The sequence below is a fragment of the Emys orbicularis genome, chromosome 2 (assembly GCF_028017835.1).
Source record: "Emys orbicularis isolate rEmyOrb1 chromosome 2, rEmyOrb1.hap1, whole genome shotgun sequence".
Classification (NCBI taxonomy): Eukaryota; Metazoa; Chordata; order Testudines; family Emydidae; genus Emys; species Emys orbicularis.
The window spans coordinates 124076743-124089878 of NC_088684.1; positions in this window are offsets into that span (position 1 = coordinate 124076743).

Sequence of the window (13136 nt, forward strand, 5' to 3'; positions counted from 1 at the left end):
GTGTACATCCCATACTCCAGACCTAGTGTCTCTTTTTCAATTTGTGTGTACACCATCTCTGCAGCTGTTAGAGCCCTCGATGCATATGAGAGTGGCAACCACAGTTGCCAACTTTCACACGGTAAATAAGTATCCCGACTTTCACAATAAGCCAAAAATCAAGCTAATCCCAATTCAAAACAAGGCCAAAACAAGCCAATTCCTAAGAACCCCAACACTCTATGTGACTAGATCCCCCTGGTGTGCTGTCTGGGACTGGGGTGGGCCCGCTGTGCATCCCCAACTCTCTCACCCCCTTGCCCCTGCTTGCCGGGAGCCAATTTAAAAAAAAGAAGCAGCTACAAGCCAAACAAGCAACAAGCTACAAGCCAAAAACTAGCCAACAAGTAACTCAAGCCAATTAAGACAAAACCAAGCCCAATTTCTGCATTTTTTTCTGCGGGTTTGGCATGTCTGGTGGCAACCAGTCAGTTCCATATAATAGTACTGCTCCCAGCTCTCCTTTTGAGGCATCTGTTGAGAGTTTGATGTAGCTCAATGGGTCAAAAAATTGCAGCATTGGAGCTGATGTCAGAATGTGCTTTAAATGATTGAACTCTCTTTCATGCTCTGACATCTATGTCCATTCAGTGACCTTTGGAGATGTCTTAGGTGAGTTGTGTGAGCTGTATAGTTAGATATGAACTTGATGACATAATGCCATGTGCCCAACAGCCTTTGAATTCCCTTGGTATCTTCACGTCTCAGCCTCTTCAGTATTGCCTGAATCTGTGGTTCATTGGGCAAGATTCCCTTGGAGATCAGGCTCTCTCTCCCACGTGTGTTATTTCTGTTATTTGAAGCTAAGATTTAGCCTTATTCACTTTAAGGTTATTAGCTCTTGCAATTTCCAGTACTTGCCTCAGTCGGTCCTGATGTTCAATGGTTGTGCTGTCCCAAAATTATTATGTTATCATAATACTTTCATACCAGCTAAATCAGGGGTGGGCAAACTATGGCCTGCGGACCGGATCTCGCCCGCCAGGGCTTTCAGTCCGGCCTGCAGGATTGTCAGCCCCATGGCGCAGCTGGGCTAAGGCAGGCTCCCTGCCTGCCCTGGCCCCGCGCCGCTCCCAGAAGTGGCTGGCACCACATCCCTGCAGCCCTGGGGAGAAGGGTGGGGCAGAGGGTTCTGTGCGCTGCCCTTGCCTGCAGGCACCGCCCCCCACAGCTCCCATTGGCCAGAAATGGGGAACCATGGCCAATGGAAGCTTCAGGGGTGGTACCCACAGGCGATGGCAGCATGCGGCGGAGTCGCTTGCCCCACCCCACCCCCAGGAGCCACTGCTGGACATGCTGGCCACTTCTGTGTGTGGCACGGCACGGGGCCAAGGCAGGCAGGGAGCCTGCCTTAGCCCCGCTGCGTGCCACTGCCACCCTAGAGCCGCTCGAGGTAAGTGGTGCCAGGCCAGAGCCCATCCCCCTAGCCCCTCCTGCACCCTAAACCCCTGCACTAATCCCACATCCCTCTGCCTTGAGCCCCCTGCTGCACCCCTCCTGAACCCTAACCACCTGCCCTGAGCCACCTCCTGCACCCTAACCGCTTGCCCTGAGCCCCTTCCTGCATACCGCACCCCCTCCCACACTCCGCACTCCCTCCCACACCCCAACCCTTTGCCCCAGACCTACATTCATGGCCCTGCATAGTTTCCCCACCCAGATGTGGCCCTCGGGCCAAAAAGTTTGCCCACCCCTGAACTAGATCCTCTAACATTTTGTTCACAGAAATACTTCTGGAGATAAACCTATTATGAAAGACAGTCTTAAGAAGCTGCATCTGCCAAACTGTGTGTTGAAAGTGCAGATCTTGGAGCTCTCAATGTCCAAGGAGATCTGCCAAACTCCTGCTGATGCATCTAATCTGCTGAAGAATTTGGCTCCTGCTCTCAGATAATAGTTCACTTTTGGGGGGCAAGCAAAAGTGTTAGTTTTGTTTGTTTTTATTCAGCTCCTTAGGATCTAGACCAGAGGAGGGCAAACTATGGCCCACGGGCCACATCCGGCCTGTGGGACCGTTCTGCCTGGCCCCTGAGCTCCCGGCCGGGAAGGCTAGCCCTTGGCCCTCTCCCCGCTGTCCCCCCTGCCCCGCAGCCACACCGCCACGCGGACAGCGCTCTGGGTGGGGGGGCTGCGTGCTCATGCAGGGCAGCGCAGCAGTGTGTTTGGCTCCGGCCGGGAGGCGCGGCTGCCAGACATGCTGCTTTGAGTGGCATGGGAAGGGGGCTGGGACGCTGGATATGGGGCAGGGGGTGCTGGGGGGCAGTCAGGGGACAGGGAGCAGGGCGCAGTTGGATGGGGCAGAGGTTCGGGGGGGTAGGGGACGGGGAACCGGGGGGATTGGATAGGGGATGGGGTCCCGGGGTGCCTGTCAGGGGGCACTGGTGTGGATAGGGGTCGGGGCAGTCAGGGGACTGGGTGAAGGGGGGTTGGATGGGGATGGGATCCCAGGGGGCGGTTAGGGGCGGGGGTCCTGGGAGGGGGTGGTCAGGGGACAAGAAATGGGGGGGTTGGATGGGTGGGGGGTTTTAAGAGGGGCAGTCAGGGGGCAGAAAGTGGGAGGGGGTCAGATAGGGGGTGGGGGCCAGGCTGTTTGGGAGGCACAGCCTTCCCTACCCGGCCCTCCATACAGTTTCGCACCCCGATGTGTCCCTCAGGCCAAAAAGTTTGCCTACCCCTGATCTAGACACAACCATGGCCACCTCCTTTTTTTTCTCTACAATTACTAAGGAGTGAACCTAGTCTATTGGTTCTTCTACTGTCCAAATGATACCATTTGCTGTCATGTTCCTCAGCTCTTGCTCTAGCTTCTTTCTTAAGGCTTATGGAACTTTCCGTGTAGCATATACCACACCTTTTACATCTTCTCTTAACTTGTGTATTACCCATTTTCATAGATGCTATTAATACTTTCATATCTGGTTCTATAGTGTCTCCCCCCCCCCCCCATCACATACATCTCTTAACGAGACCAAGCACCTCATGTGTATGTAGGCCCAAGACTGGTTGCTTGCCTGGGCATACCACCACAGACTCTTGTTTTATCATTTTTTCTTTCTATTTAAGTGTCCCTGTGCACTCCCCCAACACTGGAATTGTTCCTCCATTGTTATCTTTCACAGATACTTTTAATTCATCTGCTTTTATGTGCTCCTTACCTCTTTCCATTTCAGTTTCTGTGATTACATTTTCTTGTGCCTTGCTCCATGTCTGTCTTGTATGCCACAAGTGCCATGTTTGCATATTTTAACTAGCCAGTCTTTTGAGTTTTCAGCCTCCTCCATTATTGTGCTTAAGAACAGCTCTTCCTCTTCATTTGAAGAATCCAGTTTTGCACTTAATATGTGCGCTTTCCTGTTTTCTCTGCATATTTTAGCACAATGGTTAGGCTTATTGCAGTTTCTACATTTTGCCAGAATGCTGGGCATGTCCTATACTCATGCTGAATGCCACATTCTTGGCATTGTTTCCTACTTTCCATTTTTCTATCCCTGGCCAATTTAATTTCTGTTAACTTTTCCCTTGCTGATTTCGTTATGCTACCCCCAGTTCTATACCCTGTGCCTTTTCCTAGGCCTATTATTTTGTTTCTGGTTGCTCTGCTGCTTTGCAGATACATATTGCCCTTGCTAGCTTCACATCCATCTCTCTTAGTAACCATTCACCTATGTTCTTATTGTTATATCCCAAGATGGCACAGGACTGACCCTTTAGTTTTAAGACTGTAACAAACTTCTATGTTGTTTCCCCTTCATTGTGAACATATATATATATATATATATTTCAAAAGTAAAATTTGTTCCAGGGAAACAAACATTTTCATTATTTCTGCAACACTTCCCTCCCCCCCATCTGCATGGAATACATTGTCTAAATCCAGGGCTTCTGTGCCTGACACGGTTAAGAACAGAGCAATCCTTTACTCATCATCCAGTTAATTTTCCTCTGTGGCTTTCATTTACAACTCAAAGGGATGTTTGAACCATTCTGCATTTCCCCTGATTGCCAGGGCTGGTGGAGGAGTTATATGCAGTGGCATAGGCTCTGTAGCAACCTTTGCAACGTTACTTCTCACTGGGTCTCTTCCAGCCCCTTGCGCCTTCCACTGCTGGTGCCATGTCATATCTTACAAATGAGCAGAGACTGGCGTCAGGCTAAGTTCTTTATTATGACCAGCACTATGAATGACAGTGAGATAAACTTAGGGTGATCAGACAGCAAATGTGAAAAATCGGGACAGGGGTGAGGGTGGGGGTGGGTGGGTGGGTAATAGTAGCCTATATAAGAAAAAGACCCAGAAATCGGGACTGTCCCTATAAAATCGGGACATCTGGTCACCGTAGATAAACTTCCCACTACTCTGTGAAGCTGCAACCTGCAACTGCCCTGTCCTGGGCGTCTCTGTTTCTGGCCCCAGCAGGGAGTGTGTCACAGGAAACCCAAAGATGGCATAGGAAGTATGGCATCTCTACAGTACAATCACCACCGTGATGGTGCATCAGATGAGTCTTGGGGAAAGCAGATTAGATAGAATGACCAATCTTGGCTATACAAACTGGGAAATATAGGCACAGACGTGAGCAAAGGTAAGGGCTCGCTTTGTCAAAAGAGACATCAACATCTGGCACATTTATCAAGGGTTGTGACATTGCTTTGGTTTTTTCCATAGCCCAGAGAAGAGGGCCTCCTTCAAAAGCTGTATTGGGGTAGGTCTATACTTACTTCCTGGTCTGGATGTAAGCGATCGATCTTCTGGGATCGATTTATCGTGTCTTGTCTAGACACGATAAATCGATCCCGGATCGATCCCGGAAGTGCTTGCCGTCGACGCCGGTACTCCAGCTCAGCGAGAGGAGTAGGCGGCATCGACGGGGGAGCCTGCCTGCAGCGTCTGGACCCGCGGTAAGTTCGGACTAAGGTACTTCGAATTCAGCTACGTTATTAACGTAGCTGAATTTGCGTACCTTAGTCCGAAGTGGGGGGTTAGTGTGGACCAGGCCTTGGAAGCCATCAGATGTGGACAAGTATGAATTGGCAACAATGAGTCTCATACCATACTATGTGGAAATCCCCATATATAAAAAAAGTCATCTGTAGTCCCTGATTTATGAAAACACGTATTACATTTGAGGTAAAGAAATTTTCTTGAAGAGAAAGAGAGAACCCATTCCCAGTATATACAAATACATACATTGTACAGGTATTCGGTGTACACAGTGTACTCCATTTGCTAACCTCAATTAGACAACATCCCCTGATAGTGGACAATATCCTGTAGTGGCTAACTGTTTAACACTAAAGATACCTTCCAATTACATTGTTTAGTGTCTCTCCTCCCCACCACTACCAACAAATGCCATTGGGTAATCAAAATTACAGAGTGTATATAATACTCACACGCCCAACTCCAGGTGTGTACAGAGGTGGGATAAACTCTCCTAATATATGCACATACCAAATCTTTCTTGCTTGTCTTGGCAAAGGTAAGTTTCCATTCAGGCTCAGAAGCTAAAGATACAGGCCATCTTGCTTTATTATTATTTATATTAAACTACCACTATGCTTGCTGTTTTACTGACATCACAGATGTCAAGATCCTTGCCCCAACATATTTACAATATAAACATTGTTAACCCCCAAATGTCTCCTTGGGGGATTCTCATTCTCTATCCACTGGCACTTCTAGTTCATCTTTACTTCTGGTTTATCATCCTGGATTTATAAATCAGGGATTACACCAATTTATTTTGTGTCAGAAGGGAGAATAAAATCACCACCAGCAGATGGCACTTGTACCCATCTAAGGTTTCTAAAATATAGCCAAATTTCTCTTGCTATGCACTATCTTGTTGGTGTGGATGCATTAATCCCAATGGTGCAAAAAAGTATCTAATGATCATGGATCCCAGGCTTGCACCTACTGAAGTCAACATTCTCAAAATTGGGTACTTAAGTTAGGTACCTGCATCTATATTTAGACACCTAAACAGATGGCCTGATTTTTCAGAAATTCGGAGCATCCAGAGCTGCTATTTAAATCTAGGATGCACTCAGTCATTGTCCATGCTTAAACTTTCAGTATGATAGAGAAAAAAAATCCTCCAGACTGCTGAATTCCAGGCCCCCACTGGCTACCAACATCTTAATATTATTTTATCTAGTTTGATTAACCAGATCATCTAGCTTTAGATTCATTTGTTCACATTGATCTCCACTAGTACTTGGTCATGTGTCCAGAGCTGCATCCCCTGTTGCCACTATGTTTTCAAGGTCAGCTACTGCATCCTTCCCTTTTTAGTTTTTCTGTTTAGTAAGCAAACCAACTCCTGCTACAGATCTTCTATTTGTGTTCTTGGCTGAGCTATTCAAGTTGTATACTTTCTCAAAGTTTTCCTCTCCTGTGAGGCTGGCTTGAGTGAGTCCAAGCAACAGCACTGCACACACAAATAGCTGACTGTAGGCTTTCAGTGGAAATTTGCCCTGCCCAGGTGTCTCTCAGACTCTTGTGAATTTCACCTCCCAGGAGTGGAGGAAAATTCAGACATATATTAATGGAATATTGAGCTAGGATGCAGAGGCATGATAAACAGCAGAGCTGATTTCTTCTCTTCCACCTCTGCCTAGACCGTATGCTGCCAACAGACCAGACCAGAGGCCAAGCACTGATGGCCACAAGGAACGTTTACACTTAATACAGCTTCTGGGACTTCTAATCCATACTGTCTGGGTCTGTATGCTGTAATGCTAAAAACAGTATATGAAAATGTATTACATGTAGTGAGTTTGTCAGGTCTGAGACAGGAATTGCTCATTTAAAAAAAAAATTGAACCCTTTGCCAGCTCAACATGGTTCATGACCTCATTCCAGTGCATCCTTTACCCAACACTGACCTCCTGCATTACATTGCCAGGGTGGACATTTGAGCCAGCTTTTGTTTGTATAAATAATCAATTGGAGCAGGAGAGGACAAATTATGTCATCTCCACATGTTAATACTAGGGCTGTCAATTAATCGCAGTTAACTCACGCGATTAACTAAAAAAATTAATCACAATTAAAATTAATCACGATTAATCACACTCAAACAGTAGAATACCAATTGAAATTTATTAAATATTTTCTGATGTTTTTCTACATTTTCAAATATATTGATTTCTATTACAACACAATACAAAGTGTACAGTGCTCATTTTATATTTTTATTACAAATATTTGCACTGTAAAAATGAAAAAAATAGTATTTTTCAGTTCACCTCATACAAGTACTGTAGTGCAATCTCTTTATCATGAAAGTGCAACTTATAAATGTAGGTATTTTTTGTTACATAACTGCTCTCAAAAACAAAACAATGTAAAACTTTAGAGCCTGCAAGTCCACTCAGTCCTACTTCTTGTTCAGCCAATTGCTAAGACAAACAAGTTTGTTTACATTTACAGGAGATGCTGCTGCCTGCTTCTTATTTACAATGTCACCTGAGAGTGAGAACAGGTGTTTGCATGGCACTTTTGTAGCGGGTGTTGCAAGGTATTTATGTGCCTGATATGCTAAACATTCATATGCCCCTTCATGCTTCGGCCACAATTCCAGAGGACATGCTTCCATGCTGATGATACTCATTAAAAAATAATGCGTTAATTAAATTTGTGACTGAACTCCTTGGGGGAGAACTGGTTGTCTTCAGCTCTGTTTTACCTGCATTCTGCCATATATTTCATGTTATAGCAGTCTCGGATGATGACCCAACACGTTTGTTTTAAGAACACTTTCACAGCAGATTTGACAAACACAAAAGATACCAATGTGAAATTTCTAAAAATAGCTACAGCCCTCGACCCAACTTTAAGAATCTGAAGTGCCTTCCAAAATCTGAAGGACAAGGTGTGGAACATGCTTTCAGAAGTCTTAAAAAAGCAACACTCAGATGCAGAAACTACACAACCCGAACCACCAAAAAAGAAAATCAACCTTCTGCTGGTGGCATCTGACTCTGATGATAAAAAGGAATATGCATCGGTCCGCTCTGCTTTGGATCGTTATCGAGCAGAACCTATCATCAGCATGGACTCATGTCCTATGAAATGGTGGTTGAAGATGAAGGGACATATGAATCTTTAGTGCCTCTGGCATGTAAATATCTTGCGATGCCGGTTACAACAGTGCCATGCAAATGCCTGTTCTCACTTTCAGGTGACATTGTAAACAAGAAGCAGGCAGCATTATCTCCTGCAAATTGTAACCAAGTTTGTCTGAGCGATTGGCTGAAGTATGACTGAGTGGACTTGTAGGCTCTAAAGTTTTATATGGTTTTATTTTTGAATGCAGTTACAAATGTAGAATTATGTACAAAAAGTAAGTTGAACTTTCATGATAAAGAGATTGCACTACAGTACTTGTCTGAGGTGAACTGAAAAATACTATTTCTTTTGTTTTTTATAGTGCAAATATTTGTAATAAAAAATAAAGTGAGCACTATACACTTTGTACTCTGTTATAATTGAAATCTATATATTTGAAAATGTAGAAAACATCCAAAAATATTTAAATAAATGGTATTCCATTATTAACAACACGATTAATTGCGATTAATTTTTTTAAATCGCTTGACAGCCCTAGTTAATACTTTTATAACCTACAGGAATTTCCTCCATTATTAATTGGTAGCGACCCAGTGCCGTGCAGCCTGGCTCTTTACAATAGTCAACCAAACAGCTGGAGAACAATAAAAACAAAGCACCGAGCCACCAACCTTAGCTTTAAAACAAGGAACTCAATGAGCAAGATGAAGGTCCCCTCAAAGAACATTCAATATACAAAGGACAAGGAGTAGTGCATTCAATTTAGAGAACCCTTAGACAGAATATATAGAGCGATACCCCCAAAGGACAAACCTCTTATCATTTGAGATTATGAGACCTGAGGGAACATGGTTGCATTGATAAAATAATTAAGGGACTTGGTAGTTTTTGTGCAGCCCTGGAAACAGAGTGGGCTACACATCTATGTGCAGAACTAAATTGGGGAAGAGATGACATAGGCGGAGTGGAAAGATTTGGAATACACCAGCTGTAATATCATAGCAAGCAATTTAAGATTTACTTAAGGGTGTAACTGAGTCCTAAACATTTTTATTGTGCATTATAAAATTGTGAAATGGGGTCAGAAAATTAAAGGAAAAACGTCTCCTGTCATCTTGTCTTGATTCAGAAGAATTCTGAGCCATGATACAGCTGCATCTTGCTGATGTAATAAAAAAAGATCTATATGGGTTTGTCTCCACTACCGGTGGGATCGATGCTACGGCGATTGATCCACCGGGGTCGATTTAGCGGGTCTAGTGAAGACCCGCTAAATCAACCGCTGATTGCTCTCCCATCGACTCCGGTACTCCACTGGAACGAGAAGAGTAAGGGGAGTCTACAGGAGAGTTTCTCCCGTTGACCCTGTGCGGTGTGGACCCCGTGGTAAGTAGTTCTAAGCTACTAACACAACTCAAATTACATAGTTTAGATCAACTTTTCCCCATAGTGTAGACCTGTCCTATGACTAGAAGGACTTTCTGCCTTACTCTGCTGATCTCTAAACTTGGATGCAGTGTCATCTAGTGGTTAGAAGGGAGGACTGGGAAGCTAAGACTTGGGTTCTATTCCTAGCTCTACCACCACAATGTTGTGTGATCCTGGGTGAGGCATTTGACCTTTGTATAGACGGGGAAACGGGCACAATGGGAATATTAATACTTACCCATGTTGTAATGTGGGTACAATCTATTACTCTCCCATCATTGCAAGTTAAACTGACAAAGATAATGGTTTTCTTATAGGAGATGTGCACACCTGTTCAGTCTGCCTTGTCCATGTCCCTACCACTATAGGGCTTTTCCCCTACAGGGTTTTCCAATGCTTTGTCCACCCACGTTTTAAAGGGCTCAACCGATAAGGCTTCCACCAGTGAACGGGGAGGTTTCACACACTAATACATTTCACCTTCGGGATGTTTTCCCCAGGGGACAATTTATTACAAGATAAAAGTGCTTGACAAAAACTGAATGAATTATAAGCTTAAAATTCAGTCTTCTGGGTTTCAGTGACTTGCAGATTAGGAATTGACAAGCCTGACAGTGAAAACAGCTTTAAATCAAATGTTTGGGCTAGATGGGATCTCAAAGGTCACCTTCATCCAGCTCCATTCAGGCAGAGTAGGTTCATTCTTACGTGATAGCTCCCCCAGCCTCCTCCACCAATATCTTCCCTCCAGTAAGTCTATATGGACATGAAGTCACGGTATCTGAGTTATGGTGCAGTAAAGACAGACAAAGCTGCTTAGTATTCATCTTCCCAGCTGCTGGCTTTCATACATAACAGAGCCAATTCAGATAGAGAAGGCAAGAAGTGGATTAAAAAAAAAAAAGGAACCCATTATATAAGTGCAGTCCAGAATGAGAAGAGCGATTAAAAGAACATTTATGTAGATAAGAAGCAAGGGTTGTTTAAAGAAAGGTAAGTAATTGATCATAGCAAAACTATTCACTGACATTAGCCAAAAGTAAAAATAGCAGAACTTTTACAAAGGAACACACACAGGGTAGAAACAGCAGCAGGGAGGTCAGGGCTAGGAAATGAACTTGGGAGGGTAAATTAAATAAAAACTGGTTCTCTTGATCACAAAAGTCAATCATCAGCTGCAAGATACTTCCAAGAGCATGTGACCTGGGTAATAGCATAGAAATATTTTTAAAAGGCAGACTTGAGGGAATGTAGGAACTCTTAAATCAGTTACTGACCCAATTCCTTTTCTACAGAAGGAGATTGAAGGTTTCTATATACTTTCCAGTATATTGATCAAGACCTCATGTCCTACTTGGCACATTAGACTTAAATTACATGGACAGGCTCCCATATATCTCTGCCCTCCCCCAAGCCATTTCCCACTCACAGCTCCATTCCCCAGTCAAGGTCAGCCATCCTTATTTGGAGATCAAGTTCAATTTATTTTGCATTGCCCCCAGATTTTCAATATGTTGCAGGCTTTGGGTAACTGGATTGGAGAAGTTGTCAGGAAGCCTTGACCTGGGGAGGGGGACATTTTGGGTTCTTAGAACTCAGAAAGACAGAGGAGTGAGTTAGTGAATAAAAATTAGGAGTGGGAGACAACATTAGATATTTTGCCTATCAACTCACTGGGCTGCCCTGGACAAGTTCAATCTCTGTTCCTCAGTTTTCTCATCTGTAAAATGGGAACAATTCCTAGCTACCTCCTATGAGTGTTGTGATGAAATGATGTACGAGGAGTAATTTGAGCTCTGCTAGTGAAAGGTGCCATTCCAATGCAGCACATTTAAAATTGGAGAGGAGGGAAATGCACTAGGTTCTTCAGGCTACTTCTGCTGCTTTCACAGGAGAGCTATTAATTCTGCTCTATTGTTCTCATCAGATGTTCACGTGAGGACATGCGATTTAGATCCAGGACAAATAAAGGAGCTGAGAAGCAGCAAACCGCCACAGTCTAGTTTTAAAAAAATGAAAAAAGGTTTTATTTTTGGTTGAATTTCTAAAAAGCAAAAACAAATCATTAAAGCTCCTGATAGAGGACCAGCCCCTCATCCCCCTACACAAAGCCAGAGGATGACAGTTGCTTTGGGACATTCTATCCCCAACCTCAAAGATCAACCCATTCAACATCAAAGAAATCAAATCTTTACCTGTTCATGTACAAGTACCAGCATTTCCCACTGCTTGTTATGCAGCCAGATTTGACAGAGACCATTTGAACCACATACAGTAACTCGTCACTTAACGTTGGTCTAGGTTAACATTGTTTCATTGCTGATCAGCAATGAAACATGCTGGTTGAAGTTGCGCAATGCTCCCTTATAACGTTGTTTGGCAGCCGTCTGCTTTGTCCACTGCTTGCAGAAAGAGCAGCCCGTTACAGCTAGCTGGTGGGGGCTTGGAACCAGGGTGGATCGGCAGCCCCCCCGCCCCCCATCAGCTCCTGGCTCCCTTAAGTTCCCTGTGTGGCAGCTGCCCAGTAGGCTATCAATTGCCGGCAGTTCAGCTATCCTACCCCCCCACCCCCACCCCCACTGCCGTGTGCTGCTCTGGCCCTCTGCCTTGGAGCTGCTCCCAGGAGCCTCCTGCTTGCTGTGCTGGGGGGTGGAAAGAGAGGAGCTAATATCAGGGTGTTCCCCTCCCCCTGGCTTACCTCATCTCCATATTGCGGGGTGGGGGTGGGGGGACACAACAGGGCTCAGGATGGAGGGAGCTTGCTAGCAGCAGCTGCTGTCAATTTCCTGATCTACTTAAAAAGGCAATGTACTTAAAGGGGCAATGCACATCTCTCTCTTTCTCTCTCTCACAGGGTGTCTATCTGTTTCTGTCTGCCATGCTGTCTCCTCTCCCTCCATTTGTACTGCCTTGTAGAGTATGAGACTACATTAACAACGGGTTAACCCTTGAGGGCTCAGCTGTTCTAGTTCATCATTTAGTAGCAAGGCATTCCCTGGAAAATATCCTACTCTCTTCCACCCTCTGACTCCACCACCTCAACCAAGCTTCACAATCATCATTGCCGTGTACAGTATTAAATTGTTTGTTTAAAACTTATACTGTGGGTATATATTTTATATAATATAGTCTTTTGTCTGGTGAAAAAAATTTCACTTAACATCGTTTCGCTTAAAGTCGCATTTTTCAGGAACATAACTACAACGTTAAGTGAGGAGTTACTGTACTGAAGTGATCCCTGCGGCAGTATTTCTAGCTCAGAGTACAATACATCCCTCCATCTTGCTTCCTGCTGGCCTAGCTATTGGCCGTCCTCTTGCTAGCCAATTTCCTCCTATGCTTATGCTACTTTCAGAGCGAAACCTTGCTTCAGGCCATGTCCTTCACTGGTTGATCCCCTCGCATTGACCCATCTTTTACCCAGTACAGACTGGAACTACAACGCTTTGGTGCCACTCTTCCAATCTGCGTACACTGCACCACCAGGCCAATTGCTGGACATACAGAAGAGAATAAAGACGTGGATTCAGTCCACCCCCAACTACATTACATTTTTGTAAAATGTACAGCATCTTGGACCCAGAGCACCGGGTCA